The sequence below is a fragment of the Hyperolius riggenbachi genome, chromosome 6, assembly GCF_040937935.1.
Source record: "Hyperolius riggenbachi isolate aHypRig1 chromosome 6, aHypRig1.pri, whole genome shotgun sequence".
Classification (NCBI taxonomy): domain Eukaryota; kingdom Metazoa; phylum Chordata; class Amphibia; order Anura; family Hyperoliidae; genus Hyperolius; species Hyperolius riggenbachi.
In genome coordinates this window covers 225,011,639-225,017,638 of record NC_090651.1, presented here as the reverse complement: position 1 = coordinate 225,017,638, position 6,000 = coordinate 225,011,639, and the positions used below count along the sequence as shown (strand labels likewise).

General features: G+C 51.7%; 1 long non-coding RNA gene across 1 annotated transcript in view; it reads left to right on the top strand.

Moving 5' to 3' along the window:
• Positions 1-2,024: 2,024 nt before the first annotated feature.
• LOC137522663 (uncharacterized) overlaps positions 2,025-6,000 on the top strand; it is a 33,077-nt gene continuing 29,101 nt past the window's right edge. The window contains exon 1 of the long non-coding RNA XR_011022389.1: positions 2,025-2,319. This is a non-coding gene — a long non-coding RNA (uncharacterized lncRNA). The remainder of the gene's footprint in view (positions 2,320-6,000) is intronic.

Below are 6,000 nucleotides of genomic sequence, written 5' to 3'. Positions count from 1 at the left end.
ATCCAGAACTGGCCCTGGCAGTCACCTAATATTTTCCCTTAATTTTATCCCTATTCCCACAATCCTAATCTCTATCCTAACAATAAATTGTCCATGTGCTAAGCTGTTCATCAGGAAAGTGCCATGTGATTTGGGGAATTAAGGTAGCCATATATCTGTCGTCTTCAGGGCCGTATCTATTAAGAGGCACCCGTGGCCACTGTTTAATATAATAATATTTTTTTTTCTTTTTCCCTTCTGACTTTTTTTAAAATTATTTATTTATATATTTTGTGTGCGTGTGTGTGTGTGTGTGTGGGGGGGGGGGGGGAGCGCCGCTGCAGCAAGCAGTTATTGTCTCCTTACAGTTTGCAAGCGCTCCCCCGCCGCCACCATCCACAATGGTTTCCTCTGGTCTGACTCTCATCGCACTCAGTTGCTTGCCAGGCTGAGTGATGAGCCAGCCATGGCCACTAGCACATACGGGGAGGGGGGCGTGGCTTGACAGAGGCAGAGCACTGAACAGGCTATGAAGTAGATTGGCCTTGGCCTCCTATGCTCCCCCCCCCCCCCATTTGAATGGACTAGCCGAGCCTGGGAAAAGTGTCTCCTCCTCCTCCTCTCCCGGCACCATTTTAGATCACACAGGAGGACAGCACGAGGAGGTCGGGACTCGGGAGACAGACACATGAAGCAGCTGCTGCAGCCCAGCCAGTTCTCTCAGTCTCAGCTACTAGTCCACTGGCAGCCTGCCCACTCGCCCAGCTACGCTACCTAGCGCTCCACTCGTCCAGACAGACAGGTACCCAGCCAGCGCCCTCACCCAGCCCAGGCAGCCACCACCAGCTACCCCAGCCCAGGGTCACAGGCAGCAGGCCCCAGCCCAGGGTCACAGGCAGCAGGCCCCAGCCGCCCAGGCAGCAGCCAGCAGGCCACCACCAGCGACCCCAGCCCAGGGTCACAGGCAGTAGGCCACCAGGTCACCATCAGCTACCCCAGCCCAGGGTCACAGGCAGCAGGCCACCACCAGCTACCCCAGCCCAGGGTCACAGGCAGCAGGCCACCAGGTCACCACCAGCTACCCCAGCCCAGGGTCACAGGCAGCAGGCCACCACCAGCTACCCCAGCCCAGGGTCACAGGCAGCAGGCCCCAGCCGCCCAGGCAGCCACCACCAGCTGCCCCAGCCCAGGGTCACAGGCAGCAGGCCCCAGCCGCCCAGGCAGCAGCCAGCAGGCCACCACCAGCTGCCTCAGCCCAGGGTCACAGGCAGCAGGCCACCAGGTCACCACCAGGGTCACAGGCAGCAGGCCTCCACCAGCTACCCCAGCCCAGGGTCACAGGCAGCAGGCCACCACCAGCTGCCCCAGCCCAGCGTCACAGGCAGCAGGCCCCAGCCGCCCAGGCAGCAGGCCACCACCAGCTGCCCCAGCCCAGGGTCACAGGCAGCAGGCCCCAGCCGCCCAGGCAGCCACCACCAGCTACCCCAGCCCAGGGTCACAGGCAGCAGGCCGCAGCCGCCCAGGCAGCAGGCCACCACTGGCTGCCCCAGCCCAGGGTCACAGGCAGCAGTCCCCAGCCACCCAGGCAGCAGGCCACCAGGTCACCACCAGCTGCCCCAGCCCAGGGTCACAGGCAGCAGGCCCCAGCCGCCCAGGCAGCAGCCAGCAGGCCACCACCAGCTGCCCCAGCCCAGGGTCACAGGCAGCAGGCCACCAGGTCACCACCAGCTGCCCCAGCCCAGGGTCACAGGCAGCAGGCCCCAGCCGCCCAGGCAGCAGCCAGCAGGCCACCACCAGCTGCCCCAGCCCAGGGTCACAGGCAGCAGGCCCCAGCGGCCCAGACAGCAGCCATTAGGTCACCACCAGCTGCCCCAGCCCAGGGTCACAGGCAGCAGGCCCCAGCCACCTAGTCCAGGTCACAGAGGCTCCTAGAACTCCGCTCGCTGCCAACCACATAACTGAGAAAGACCCTGAGGCTCAAAGAGCAGCCGGAGTTCTGAGGCTTTGGCCCTCCCCCCTTTTCCTCCTCCCCTGCTCCCCCTACAGCTCCCTGATGCTGAGAGAGACATCAGGTGTACTCACGCTGGCCTGACGTCTCTGCATCTTCACCATGTGTGGCATCGGCGGGAAATACCAGAGCTGGACAGAGACGAGGAGACAGAGCGAGTGAATGATTGAGCAGCCAGCCATGACAGCAGAGAGAGGAGCTGCAGCCCGAGCCTGCCAGTGACAGCCTCTAGCCTGCCTCACAGACACCCAGAGGAACATAGCTGCCATAGCCAGCCCAGCAGAGTGCACAGAGACAGCCTGCCAGCCATACACATGACAGAAGGGGAGGAGGTAATGTACAATGCTCTGTTGTGTTCCTTTTGCCCATACTCCTTCTCTCTTGAACACTGTTAGGGCTGGTTCACATGGACGTCTGCGCGGCGTCGCGTTTGATGACGTGCGGCTGCTGCGCAGTCAGGCTTTCAGCAGCTGTCGCGTCTGGATGCGGTCAGCGTTTTTATTTCCCTAGGGGGACATTACCCATCGCGGTTGGCCGCCCCTGGAAGCTACATGTAGCTTCCAGGGCGGCCATGAACGCAAGCGAAAATCGAGACCCAAACGCCGCGTTCGTGTAAAAGCTCAGTGCAAACGCTCCCATTCTCTTGAATGGGAGCGTTTAACACGACGTTCCGAGCGCTTGCGGTAAGCGCTCCTCAAGCGTCCGTCTGAACCAGCCCTAACACTTTCTGTACCTGTCTATCTGCTTACCCTATGTCTCTCTCTCTCTGCCCACCCTCTCTAACCCTCCTTCCAACTCTCACCGAAATGCTGCTCACTGTATGATTATTTTCTGGTGAAATTTGCACTCATTGCGATTACTCTCTGGTGAAATGTTGCACTTATTGCGCTTATTTTCTGGTGACATTTGCACTCATTGAGATTATTCTCTCGTGAAATTTGCACTCATTGCGTTTATTCTCTGGTGAAATGTTGCACTCATTGCGTTTATTCTCTGCTGAAATGTAGCACTCATTGCGATTATTCTCTGCTGAAATGTTGCACACATTGCGATTATTCTCTGGTGAAATGTTGCACTCATTGCGTTTATTCTCTGGTGAAACATTGCTGCTTTACGATTATTTTATGGTGAAATGCTGCCCCATTACGATTATTTGGCACCTATGGGGGGGCCCCATCCAAATTTTCGCAAGGGGGCCCAGTGATTTCTAGTTATGCCCATGATTACTACCTAAACTGGGGATACCTATAGACCTGGCTATCTATACTGGGGACACCTATAGACCTGGCTACTTCATACTGTACTTATACTAATTTATACAGCGCCAACATATTACGCAGCGCTGTACAGAGTATATTGGCCCATATGCAATTAACTTTTTCACCTGAGTTATCTCCTAGGAGATAATTTTCATCTTCCCTGTAAACTAAATTTTCAGCATTTTACAATTAAAAAAGTACCAAAAAGTTGATGAAAAAGTACTATCAAATGTATTCTGAGTATTTTCTTGCATGCTGGCGACTTAAAAGGCATTTTATGACAAGTTGTAAAAATATCACCTAGGCGAAAACTCGGGAGAAAAAGTGAATTGCATATGGGCCATTGTCTTGTCACTAACTGTCCCTCAGAGGGGCTCACAATCTGATCCCTACCATAGTCATATGTCTATGTATGTATCGTAGTCTAGGGCCAATTTTTAGTGGGAAGCCAATTAACTTATCTGTATCGTTTGCTATTGGGATGTGGGAGGAAACCCACACAGACACAGGAAGAACATACAAACTCCTTGCAGATGTTGACCTGGCTGGGATCCGTACCGGGAACCCAGCGCTGCAAGGCGAGAGCTCTAACCACTATGCCACCGTGCTGCCATACTGCTGTACTATATTGTACTGCCATCTTCAGCAGTACTTCATAGAGTACGTAGTCATGTCACTGACTATCCTCTGAGGAGCTTACAATCTAATCCTACCATAGTCATAGTCTAATGTCCTACCATATTATTATGTATTTATATAGCACTGACATCTTCTGCAGCACTTTGCAGAGAACATAGCCATGTCACTGACTGTCCTCAGAGGAGCTCACACTCTAATCCTACCAAAGTCATAGTCTAATGTCCTACCATACTATTATTATGTATTTATATAGCACTGACATCTCCTGCAGCACATTAGAGTACATAGTTATGTCACTGACTTTTCTCTGGGGAGCTCACAATCTAATACCTACCACTATTTTGTGCCAGAGAACACTGGCTAATGTGTTGTTGTTTTTTTTGGGGGGGGGGAGGGGGAACATTTCCTACTTGCTTTTTTAGGGTCACTTTACTTATACCTGGGGAGAAAACGTGGCCCCACCGACTTTGGACTGCACTCTTACCAGGAAATTTTAATTGGCCACACCGACTGTATGTTATGGACACGCCCACTGCAGTATGTGACCTCTCCCATTTTGCCGCCAACGCCCTCCTCGGGGGGGGGGGGGGGCATAGGTTTTGGGTGCCTAGGGGAGCCCAAACCCTAAATACAGCCCTGGTCGTCTTGGCAGCCGATAACTATCGAATCATATGAAAATCGGTGCCGCCACAAGCATGCCCAATCGACGATTTGACTGATTTCGGGCAGAAATTGGTCAATGTATTGATCTGAGATGCTGGGAAATCTAAAGCCAATGTGGTTGATAGGGTGTGCGGTGGTAACAGCGTGCAATAATCACGAACCACAGGTACGACGGAAACCCCCGTCAGTTGTTCCTCCAAATGTAATATGAGACCCCCGGTACCTGTTCATTTATACCTGTCACGCTGTCCCTCAAGTGTCCTTGCTGTATTTTCACATTGGCGCCCCACGTGACTACCGGCATATAGCACATGGGCATCATTTGGGCTGGGGCTGCCATGAAAATGGGCCTCTAGATTGTGTTTGCCCTAGGCTAAAAGGTTCCAGTCATCCCCTGCTGGGAGCACTCTTGTCTGTCAGTTTTCTGTGTTCGTTTTTCTGTATGCGGTTTCTGCACACCATGGGCTTCATTCACAAAAGCGTGCTAATGCTTATCACGCCCCTCTAGAGTTTTGCATAACAGTTTTTGTGAAAACGTTTGTGTTTGTGTGTGAAAATTCCCGTTTGCACGCAAACCATTATGCGCATTATAACACACGCAAAATGCTAGCGTGCTTTTGTGAATCAAGCCCCATGTGTGTCTGTATGTGTGAAAACATGCACGTTTTATCACAGAAGCTAATGTAATGGATAGAGAAAATATGTGCAGTGCTTCACTGCTGTTTGTTTTTATCTTCATGGGGAAAACACATTCAAGAGTGCACTAGCCAATTGAATAACATTGGTTCTAAGTTTACCTGTCCAGAAAGTGAGGGGGGGGGGGAGTGGGCCCCATCCAAAGTTTTGCAGGGGGCCCAGTGTTTTCTAGTTACGACCCAATTTATCGTCTGCACATCTGGCATGTGAAACCACACATCATGGGGTAAACGCTGCATTGTTGTGCGTTTTTTTGTGGATAAAATGCTGGCATATTATATGTGTGTTCTTTGGGGGGAAAAACCTTGTTTTGGGTAAAATCTCAAGGCCCTTTTGAGTTACACTGTTATGCTACAGTTGGCTATGCCCACTTCATGGCCACACCCATTTTCCAGAATATGGCTCCCCCCATTTCTCACAGGGGCCCACTTTGCGCACCACACTTTACCCTTCTCCATGGTTCCCCATATTTTAGGATCCTAGCAAGTCCCCTGCCTCACCCTATATCACAGTGCACTGACAAAGAAACACCAGCCAATTTATAAAAAGCCAGTGTCTTTTTGCTAAAAAATAACAATATACCTAACAAGAAATGTTATGGAGTTACCATTTCTGAGAGCCTACAGGTCAGCTTTCAGCAGCAGAAGGGACTGGTTCTTTATATATTTTGTTTTTAATTCTATAGCATCTTCCATGTAATACATGAATAGATGATATTTTTGTACAATATTCCACAAATACAATAATTGAAGCCAA